Here is a 12,047-nt window from a genome sequence, read left to right as displayed (position 1 = left end):
AGAAAGAAAAGAAATACTTACATATGTAAAGGAACAATAAGAAACGTACGTAATCATTAATTTCCTTATACCTGAAAATATCTTTTGATATTCGATTAATAAAATAGTCTATTTACTTCCCTCGTTAGCCATAATATTAGTATAACATACAAGAATTTTTTTTAAATATTTTGAAGCCTCTCCAATAATTAATCAAATCAACTTGATCATCCAATTTAAATTTTATAATTAATGATTTATTTTTCATCATCATTTCATCTCTTGATCATATAGGGTATGATAATTTCTTACTTTTTTATTTAAATAATATACATTTATTTCATTAGAATGGCATACAGATATTATATGTGTCCTAGTGGTAGTAGCCGGCATGTCCAGAGTAATTATTCATCAGCTAGTTACCAAATTTGTATATAACTCGCCCAGAAAATTCACAGTGTTACTTTGTTATTTTTCTGTGACCACAACACTCACCCGTAACTACTCAATACAATAATACTCATAACTAGATGAAAATCCGTTGTATTTTACAACTGGCCAGTTTTTTTTTTTTTTTTTTTTGAAATTGGTGATATGGAGAATGAATTTTCTTTTCCTTAGCAGTTGTCATTATTACTCAATTCTTGAGTAGTGAATGTCCTTTCCTAAATGGATTCAGTTATATTCAAAACCTGATTAAACATTCGTAAGTGCTCATAAAAGACGTAATGTAACCCTGAGGATTTGTTGGGGAGTCCTTTTTGGACTCAGAGTAGAATTGGGGATGGATATCGGAGTAATTCTTGCAAATGCTCTTGTTTATATCCTTTTCTTCTTCTTCTCTTGTCACAGCTGATTGTAGCTGATCTAATGAAACGTCTAGAGCATTCTCTCCTCCAAAATGTTCTTCAAATTGTCAGGGCTACTGTTTTAATTTTTGGTTTCTTGTTTTTATCATCCCAATTGCCCATTCCTTACTGGATTTTCATCACTGCTTATATCAATTCATATGAATTTTGTCCTCAAGATTAAAAGAATAATAATATGTGTAATTTTTTATTTAGAGCGTTCTATAATAAAAACAAAATAAATTTGTATTGACACACCAGCGTTTATATTTAATTCAAATCTTAACATATACTGTAAATTAACATTAATTATGAAACTCATGAGATACCAAAAAAACAGAACAGTGTATAACTCTAATTTGTTAGGAATTTTTTCATTGTGAAACCAAGCAATGTGGCTTTAACAAATTTGTTTGGATTGCCAACTATAAGCTCCTGCTTTTGAGGATATATTTTATGCACCTCTGATTTACCTTGTCTCTAGGTATCCTGCGTGAGGTAATGCCATGTCGACATGCTTAAAAGTATATAATGAAACAAAATCACAATCAAAAGCTTTTCTATGCACTTAGTATTAAAATAGAGATAATTGATTTAAATATATTTCAAAGCCTCCAGTAAAAAAAATAAAAAAACTATTTCTAAAATGCTTAAAACTTGAGTTATCATTGTTTAGAGTTGAAATGAGGTACTCTGTATTCAGAGGCTCATAATTTCAAGACGAATACATATATTCAAAAAGTTTAAAAGTACCTCATTTTTACCTGAAAGTCTGAACTTTAATTTGAAAAAAAAAAATAACTTCCCAAAAAAACACTCTATACCTTTGTCAATTTGAGATAAGGCCATGAGAATATTCCAAGGATAAAACTGTATTTTGAAATGATGTCATACGAAAAATCCATAAATTTGGATGCCATAGCTTAAAGGAAGAGAGAAATAGGAGCTTTTGAAATATATTTATATAATGTATCCATATTTTGACAGCCAAGGGCTTAGAAAAGCTTTGAACCATAAAAATAGCAAAAAAAAAAAATCTTGACGGTATTTTCTAAAGGCCATGAGGATATCAGAGAAAAAATAATACCATATTTAGTATCAAGAGATCAAATTCTACTAAGTTTATTATATTTTGCTCTTGTGATATTTTTGCTGTTGAACAGTGGGCATTAGAAAACCCCAGAAATTCATTCTTTATTAGAAAAACCTAATAAAAATGAGGATCCTCAATAAATGTTTAATTAATCTTAATGGTTATCAAGAGTTTTAGGGAATTAATTAAAAGTCTTGATGCGTACTTACATCTTGAGGGATTTCAAACTCAATAATCACACTAATTTATTTTGCCAAAAAGTAGGATAGATAAATAAACATTTAATCTAAATTCATGTAAACAAACTATTTATATACTAGGTCTTCAGGCATAAGTCAATAATAACGAAAAATACAATTCATACAATACAATGGAATGATTTTTACTTAGTTATTCATAAAGTATAATCAATTTCACTTTTGTATAATATTGATTACATCATTAACTAAAAAAAAATATGTTCCATATTTAATTATAGAAATATAATTACGGAATGGTTGCAACATCCCCTTTTTCTTGAGCGTCAAAAACCTACTAACACAACAGTTATTTATTAATTATTTTTATTAATAAAGCAAAGTCTGTTTGTCTGTATGAATATCTAAATGTTTGCATAGGTGAAAATGAGTCACCGGAGTGCACTGCATATGCTGATCTATGATGTATATGGTAAACATATTTTGAGCTAAGAAATAACAATGTAGTCGAATTAATAAAATATTGCAGGCTATTAAATATAGTAATAATATAATATAGTAAATATACTATTTCCACAGACCTGGAATCCAACATCCAACGTGTATACAGGGTGCAATGTATATTTTACTTCCTTATAATATAAATTATATTATTAATATTATATATATGAAATAATAATATAGTCGTATTAATTAAATATTAATTAAATATTGTTTCAGTTTGGTCAAAAATATATATTAAGTGCATAGTTAACATGGTGTGTATATTTTGTTATAAAAATGGATCTGCACAAGGTTTCTGGGGTCTTCCAAACATTCTGGTGCCATGTGGCTGAGGTTCTCAAGAGAGGCGGATTTCATTATGAATTATTGAATGCCATTAAATGTAGCTTTCAATTTAAAAAAATTTGATTATAACCCATTTAGTTTGTTGGTTATAAGTCTTTAAAGATTTTTCTTATTTATTTGGAGCACCTTGTAGATTAAAACAATCCACTACACTTCAGTAAGCTAACATTTGAAAACTTAGTATACTTATTTGTAGGAGTGAAAATGTATTACAAACTTATGATTTTTGAAGCACACCAGTTATAAAGAAGAAAACGCACCGTCCACACGAATCATTTTCTAAGAAATACACAAAATATGTATCCGTTTAGGGGTTGCATCCACACAAAAGCCAGCATTCTGTTCAACCTAACCCGATATTTTTGGACAACAGCTTTTACATTAAAAAATTGAAGGCCGTTTGCGTATTAAATAACTTAAACAATATGCAATCTGAACAAAAACTATTCAATACGAAGTATATGAGTATTCTTCAAGATAACCAATATATTTTGTTTACAAATGCATACCATGCATAAGCACTTGTAGTCTAAAGAGTTTTGTAATAATCAATCAACTATTAATATCATTTCTTCAAACTTGATTCCAAATTATTAAGATGTTTATCCAAAAAAAGAAATTAAAATGTTATATATTATAATATATCTATCAAATTATAACTTCTTTTATATTGTAGTGAATAGCAGTGAAAAAATGATATATTATATTTAACGAAGGTATATCTATAACAAAGAAATATATTGTTAAATTTTTACGTGTCAATTACATATATTGCAAGAGTTTGAGAGGGGGGAGGATACAAAAGAAAAGAATGAAGAAAATAAAAATAACTGTACACCAAACTTTTTAAATGAACAAATATCAAGTTCATCTCCTACTACTTAAAAGTTATATTTACATATGTCCAAAACAACTTTCGTTAAATATTAGAAGGAGTATCTAACACTCTGCTTGGAGTAATTAAGGGTCGATAAACAGACTATAAGGAAATTTTCTATAAATAATATCTACTATAGCAGGTTTGCTACATTCTTATGTCTTAAAGTCAAGGGGTCACCTAGTGTTCAGCTTTTAAGCGCGCATTCAAAAATGAAACTCTATAGATACATTTTCCTTAATTAATGGTCATAGATAGTTTTATTTTTGATTGATCAATTTATTTGGATATTTGTTCAAATTAACTATTCCAGATAGTAATTAATTGTCCAATGAAAAAAAAAAAGACTAAATTAAGCCCGTTAACAAAAAAGAAAGTTAAAATTATTTTATCAAAGTTGTAGGAATGGGAACATGAAGGTTTTTGAGGGAGTGTAGAATAACTTTCCTTATAATAAAAAAGGCCAATTTATTTTTCAAATGGTATACATTAACATGGTATATTACTCATATTACATTTTTCCTGACCTAATAGTCCATAAGGGATGCACCCCTTCTCTCCTCACTTCCTGTTGTACTGTCAATGCCCATATTTTGAAAGCTTACAGCTCGAATTGATTACGCAATCAAAGACTCAAGTCTAGAATAGAAATGGAAACTCATCTCATTTTATTCAAATAGGTCATATTGGGCCCATATAAGTATCATTCATCAAATTAAGGTTTTAAACTATAGTTGATATTCTTAGGTATTTTACCTCATGGAAAAAATGGGATTAAAAAACTATAATTGACTGAAATATATTATAGAAATATTGGGCTGAATTTATAAAGGAGCAAATATGCAAGATTTTTTTTCTATATTAATTATTTAGATTTTAAACAGGCTCATTGTAAGTTTACATACTTCTCCCAGCGATCATGCTCCCATCTCTGTAACTAGTCCAAATATTTTTCATGTGTTTTTCTTTGCAAAATAATTGTTTTTGCCTAAATTATTACGAGTTGGATTGACTTAGACGCGTCTAGTTTTAACAGAACAAACTTTTATATGTCTGGTATTGTTTGGATCTATTTAAAGGTTACAATTTCAAATAATAATTATAATAATAATAGCTTGATACTTGATTTTGGCCATTTTCACAAACTCACTCACATCAGTTTACTCAAACACCTTTTACATAACATTTACACGTCCAAAATGGCTACAACTTGGTCAGTAACTGTCTACAGATGGTAGATAGATTGACCTAAAGTATTCAAGGGAAAGAGTGGACACTAAGGGGAAGAATATCATGTTTGTTCCTTCTCTTTGCTGATTGGCTTAAAATTGTCAGCTGCCATAAAGTCTTATTTAAAGGTCTTCAAGGCAAATTTATGTACTACCTTGTGAGCTTCATTTAATTATTAATAATTAGGCTCTACTTATTCATTGCAATATAATTTTCATAATAGTAACGTGCAATGTAGTGTATTATTAATAATAGATCAACTTTGAATAAAAAGTATCCAGGCTTATTGCCCATAAAAATGTTTTATTTTTAAAAGACTTCAATCGAAGGAAGTTGTGGGTCAATGAATGCATCAAACGTGTTAATTGGAATCCTGCCAAAGACTCCAAAGTTAGCAAAGTACTCTAATATTCAAAAGTAAATTCGGTTCTTTATTAACTCTATATTTATTTTCAAAAATACATTTTTAATTTAATTCTTTAATAAAGATAAAACAAAATATTAACAACCACTTTAAATAATAGCTTTATATCAATTAGTAGAATAGCTGTAGATGCCCACCTTATTTCTTTTTCTTTTATTTTTATTATTGTTGTAGATTTTTTGTCTGCCGCTCTTTTTTTCCTGAGTCCTTTAGATGTGACTAGCTTTTATTTACGATTGCTGCCATCTTCACGCTGAGGCCGGACACTTTTCTGGCCGGATACTTTTCTGACTACCCTCGTTTATAATGCTGTCAAAATGTAAATTGGACATTTCTCATTTGTGTGATAATTTTTTATTGACTCGGATGTCGATCTTCAATTCTACTCATAGTCAACAAGAACTTTCACATATAATTCCTCAACAAATCATTTATGTTACTATTCTTCTTTAGCAAACTTTTAAACATAGATATTTTCTCTTCAAGAATATAATAATAATTAGTTAGTTTTGACAAATACAAACTCTGTTCAACTCTAAAGAATCTCTTGCGCATATTTTATACAACACTATATATGTGACCAACAGAAACGTAAGCTAGATTTTTTTTACAAATTCTTCGACAAACTATTGTCGATTTCTATCAACATATTATTCATATTAATACTTTGGAGGCACTTCAAATTATACTTAAAGTAGTTAAAATGATAATGCAAAGTTGATAGCTTTTATTTAAAAGGACCAATCGGGGCCAATATAAATCTTTTCAATCAAATATAGGTTCTAAACTACTGCTAAAATTCTCGAGTATCATACTTTATCCCTCAAATTTGAATATAAAGCCTATGGCTGTGATAAATATGTCTATAAATCATTGGCGTGTTTTTATGTACCGCGTGCGGTTAAAAAATATTTTCACTTTCAATCTAGAACTTTATCAAGATATATTTCAGCAATCAATAGTAATAGAGTATGTCAATAAAATAAAAATAACTAATATGATGTCTTGGCTAATCTAATCATCCATGTAGCCCCCCTTGGCAGGAATGATAGCTTCTCGGTGTCCACAGAAGGCATTGCACCCCTTGCAGATGTAGTCCTCAGATATGGCATCCTCGTGCTGGTTGACAGTGTCATTGAGGTTGTTTATATTTGGGTGACGTATGGTGCAGACCATGGACTCAACATGCACTCTAAAAGTGAAGTCCAACGGGTTGGCATCTGGTGAGTAGGGGGGCAACATATTCTTTGCCCAGAAAGGCAAGTTGTCCTCCAACCACTTCTGGTACTTTTTGGAAGTGTGTGCAGGTGCACCATCCTGCTGGAACAACACGTTCATGCCCGAGTAGTTGGTCTGGACTCATGGTAACAACTTCTTCTCTTTCTCTTCTTGCCAGTGTCCAAGTGTATGCGGACCGAAATTCGTTTGGTCATGTTCAGACGGGATTTTCTCAACTTCTATGACACTAAGGAAGATCTAGTTTTATTTTTGGTTTAGTTTTAGTATTTGACCAGAACAATTTATTCATATTCACAAAAAACCTTGATTTTTATAGCAAAAACGAAGAGTAAAGATTTTTTCCCCATACCCGGTACTGGTTTGATTTTATATAGTGATTTAAAGGCGAGGTTATGTGAGGACATATATTTAACAAAATCATATAACAATAGTACTTGGCTCAATTTTTATTGAATATGTAAGCCCACAGCTTTAATAATTGCCTCAATAAGGGCCTAATCCCTTGCAAGCCTTGTCTATGTAGTCAGACTCGAGCTTCGTCCACTCCTTCTTGATGAAAGCCTCTAAAAACTGGACACTCCTGTGAGGAGTAGGACACACCCTTTCCTCCAGACGTACCTAGATAGAGTAGTCAAAGGGGCTTGCGTCTAGAGAGGAGGACGGCCAAAGTTTTAGGTCCCAAAAGTCCAGAAAGTTATCTCTCAAGAAGGGAAAGTCTCAGCAGCTCAATGATACGGAGCTCTGTCCTGATTAAAAACAAAGTTCTCCTGAACTCTTTTCTGGCCCAAGGTAACACTTTCTTATTCAAAAGTTTTATTTAAGTATCTGCATTGGGCCGCTCATTCCTCTCCCCAATAGGAGGGGATACTCTACAACACCCAAGGCCATAGTTCCAGCTGAAATTTTTGTTCTTAAAATATGTCTCATTGAAGTTGAGGCAGTGTCTAAATGTTCAGTTTTGATGTAGCGTCTGTTCTGCGTATTCACAGTGGTATCAACGGCGAAAATGTTTCCTTCAGAAAAGAGCCAAATTTTGCTTGAATTTTTTGTTGGTCTTAAGAATATTTAAAATATTCTTCAGTCTTTTCATCCACTTGAGCTTGCTCCGTTCAGAGATTAGATGTCTTGTCCTCTTCCATGATTTTTCATGAATTCCATTCCGGATTAAAAATAATAAAAGTCTACCACTAAATAAGATAAACCCCCCCGTATGAAGTAAAAAAAGACATTTCGTATTTTCTCCTTTTTTTGATTTTTGTACAGGATTGTTTTTATGCTTATATACCGCATATCATATAAAGAAATTTCCAATTGACTTTTTTAAAACAGATTTATAACCTTCCTGTTAAGAACCATTACTTTAAGACAATCCATAATATATTTTGTTCCATGAAGAATCTAATTATAGTTTGAATCAAAATACAAAATAAAAGTTTCAACCGTGTATACACAATAAAAAACAGTCTGTTTGGCTTATGATAAGGCTTAAACAGTCAACTAATTTATTCAGTCAAATGTTGACATTATTTTGTACCTAGTTAATAGAAAAAGTTTTAATTTATTGAACGTAGTGTTAAAACTATATTAAGTGGTCAGGCAAAGTTTGGATGGAGATGGAAACTGTCTTTGCAGCCTTCTCAACTTTTCATTTTTTTGGGAAAAAGGTTGAACGATTAATGTAAATTTGGAGATGTTTTTTGTAAATTATTTAATTTACAGCCTAAACAATTTGTATGAGTTTAAATGTGATTAAAAAAGCAACCAAAAACTTGTAAATAATACCTTCTTATCATGTGGTGTATTTAAAGACGTTTTACTTTCTAAGAAAATGTTGTCCAAAGCTGTCAGTGGTCTTATTCCTCTAACATCAAAAATAAAAGAATTTCCTGAGAGCAAACTAGTAGTCAGCACCAATTAGCATGCCAATTTTGTTTTTGGTGAAGAGTATACATTAGAATAATTCAGTTGGCAACAAAATTAGAAATCCTTGTCAGAATCATCAGAATCTAATTTTAGTACTGCAGTTACGTAGGTAGAACACAAATACAGCATTTTAGCAAATTCGGTTAACGTTTACCTTTAAGACAATAGCAATTTCTAAACATGTATGAAGCAATTGAAAAATTGTACGTTATTTAAAAAAAATATATTTTTCATTAAAATATTTCTGTGGACAAAAAAAGATTAGGATGGTTAATAATTTTTTTTTGTGTTTCTAATTTCCTTGATACGAGAGAGCTATAAGTGATTACTCATAGAACGTTTCTTAAATATAATAGACAATATTAAACTTCAGTACAGAAAATAAAATAGGGAAACCTTTCCTTTTTTTTCTTATTAATTATCCTTTTAATATAATATATATTTAAATTTAGAATGTAAACATTGTATTTATACTCTAACAAGAAAAAACCACATTTAAAGTTTTGCAATAACTTTAGTTGAACACATATTCAGACACAAATACTAGTACATGCCTAATTTTTTTTATTATTCTAAACTATTCATTACCGTAAGTGATTATTTTGTTGTGATATCAAGGACATCAATTATCCGTCTCTGGACGATAGACTAGAAGGGAAGAAGGAAATATCCCTCAGTTTTGCAAAACGTTGTTAACTAAGATTTTAGTTGGAGGGGATTGTAAGGAACTGGTAATACTGGTAATTTTCTACATAAGTAAGGGAAAGGATAATACTTTCGACTGTTAATCTGACCTTACACAAAGACAGGTGGATGTCTAGGCTTCTTTATGCTATCGAAATCGATCCGTTGAGCAAAAATATAGTTCAAGAATTACGTAAGGAGACTATATTTGTGATTGGTCCCGCAGCAAAAACTAAATTGCTTTGTACGCTTTTTTATTTTTGGTTAGCTTTATTGGTGGTTTCAAGCTCCACTTTCTTCAGCAAAACTTTTTAATGACATAAAAAAAAAGTAGTTGGTATTTAAAAATTGACGAATGATCTATATATTTATATGTGTAAAGTGGTTACTAATTTAATTATAAATATATACTATTATATAAAGATGATAATTAGTAAAAATAAAATCACTTTTATTATTTTTTTTTCTTTTTTTCTAAACTGAAGCTTAATAATGTCTTCTTTATATAATAAACGGTCTAGGCACGATCACATATTGCTTGATACAATCAAGGAAAATGAAGTGACAAAAAAACTTGCAAGATAAGATAATCTTTATTTGATTATAGAAATTTTGAACATGTTTTTATAAAACCCATAATAAAAATGTTTTGCTTAATACACATTGTAAAAATTATAAATGTGCTAGAGGTAATCATTAACCAAATTTGCTAAAATTTTGTACTGGTGTTCTACTGACCTAGCTGCAGTACCAAAATTAGGTTCCGCTGATTCTGATAATGTTGGGGCGTCTGTCCCATCCTAATATACACGGTAAAGGTTTTCTCATTTTATTTCATGTCTAAGAGTATGCATCTCCAGCTGTCTTTTACGGAGCTTATGATGAAATTGTGTCAAAAAAGGATTCAAAAACATTCTCAATGGTCAACCTCCTGTCTAACACGATTGATCTCATACACCTATTAGACTGTGTTGGAATTTCCGTGGTGTTTTTAATAAGGAGGACTATATACTTTATGAATGGAAGCAGTAAAAAAATGAGTCGTAAATCCTTGAGAAATGCAATTAAAATAGATTTCGGGGACATATTCATATGCCGTATACTAATCAATCACTGCTTTTTTACAAGTAATTAATATGAAAATCATCGTGTAAAATATATGTCAACTTAAATTCATAAGTTGATCAAAGAATAAGGAAAGTTACTTTATTTGCAAACTAACATCTAATTATAACACCATTATTATTTCTACTCTCATTGCGTAATGAAATCTGGGGGAAAATATATATTTCCCCCATTAAAACTTTCCTCATAGCATTTTCTTCACTTGAAGAAAACACTTGTACATGGGTTTCTCATTTCCCGGGAAATAGTCCTTGGGCAGGGTCCTGTATTTTTCAAATATCGGGATAATAGTTTGTAAATAATTATCTCTGCTACGCGTTTCAGCGGTGTCAGCCCTTTACCAAGACATTTAATGCTTTTATTGTTTTTTTATAACCATACTTGTAAATCCTGTGAGTTTTCTAGTAGTCCTGTTAATTTGTAATTGGTAGTATATATTGAATTACATTTGTATTTTTTGGCAAATAATTGTCAATTTCTATGAAAAATTATTATTGTTAACCCTTTGGGTGTATCGCAAATTGGACTTAAAGTAGCAAAAAGTTATCTTGAAAATAAAAATTGACGGATTTTATATGAAAGACTACATCGGGACCAATATATATCTTAAATCATATAAAGTATAACCATAGCAAAAACTATGAAGAATCTTAGTTTATCCCACAAATTGGAATACAAAGCCTATAATTGTTTTGAATATTTATTTGAAATATTGGGTTGAGTGTATATTTGAAGTAAATAAATAAATCATGATTTTTCTCTTGTCTTTATTTTTGTGCAAAATTCTTTTTATGTTGAGGCATCACAAAGGTACTTATCTTTTTTTCCTTAAAAGGCAAGAAGACAGACAAACTTTGTTTGATTTTAATATAGATAGTATTAAAATTAAAGATAATAATAATAATAGGCTTTCACTAAAAATATATATAGTTGCGCTCTGGGCCTCTGTTGGCCCAGTTCATAATGAGTAATACTTAATATTCTCAACTTATATGATATGTTTTCTGAAATGGTATCAATCTCCCTGATAAAAGGGCACATCTGTAATTAATTACTAAAGGGGGCACTTTGGCATAACTTCAACAATTTAATTGATTAAGGCTCCGTAATTGTTTTTATAGAAAAAAAAATGCCCGTTATAAGTTACTGTTGTGTCTTGACGAGGTTGAGGAGACACAAACTATTTAAACCAAGGAATCCAGGATGACCGAGAGACATGATGAGAGGAAAGACGTGGAGGAATAAAACAAAGGTTGTCTAATAGGACCAATTATATTCTTATTAATACAATAACCTACTCTAATACATACATAAAATACACGCCCATTTATACTTAAAACGAGGTAAAAGACTGTACTTTACATATATATATACATACAAGAAAATAAGAGAAGGAAGATAACAAGGGGGAAGGAAACACGAATACATTACACCACCCCCCAACCACCAAATCCATGCCAGTGCTTAACCAGGTTCTGCTCCATGAATAGAAGCTTATTGATCTGCTCCATCCATAACCAGGCGCAGACAAACCATTTGCTCTTGTATATTGAAAATTTATCTCCATAGACGTGCCTTG

The sequence above is a fragment of the Lepeophtheirus salmonis genome, chromosome 8, assembly GCF_016086655.4.
Source record: "Lepeophtheirus salmonis chromosome 8, UVic_Lsal_1.4, whole genome shotgun sequence".
NCBI lineage: Eukaryota > Metazoa > Arthropoda > Copepoda > Siphonostomatoida > Caligidae > Lepeophtheirus > Lepeophtheirus salmonis.
The sequence above is the reverse complement of the archived record's forward strand: the minus strand, read 5'-3'. Positions refer to the sequence as shown.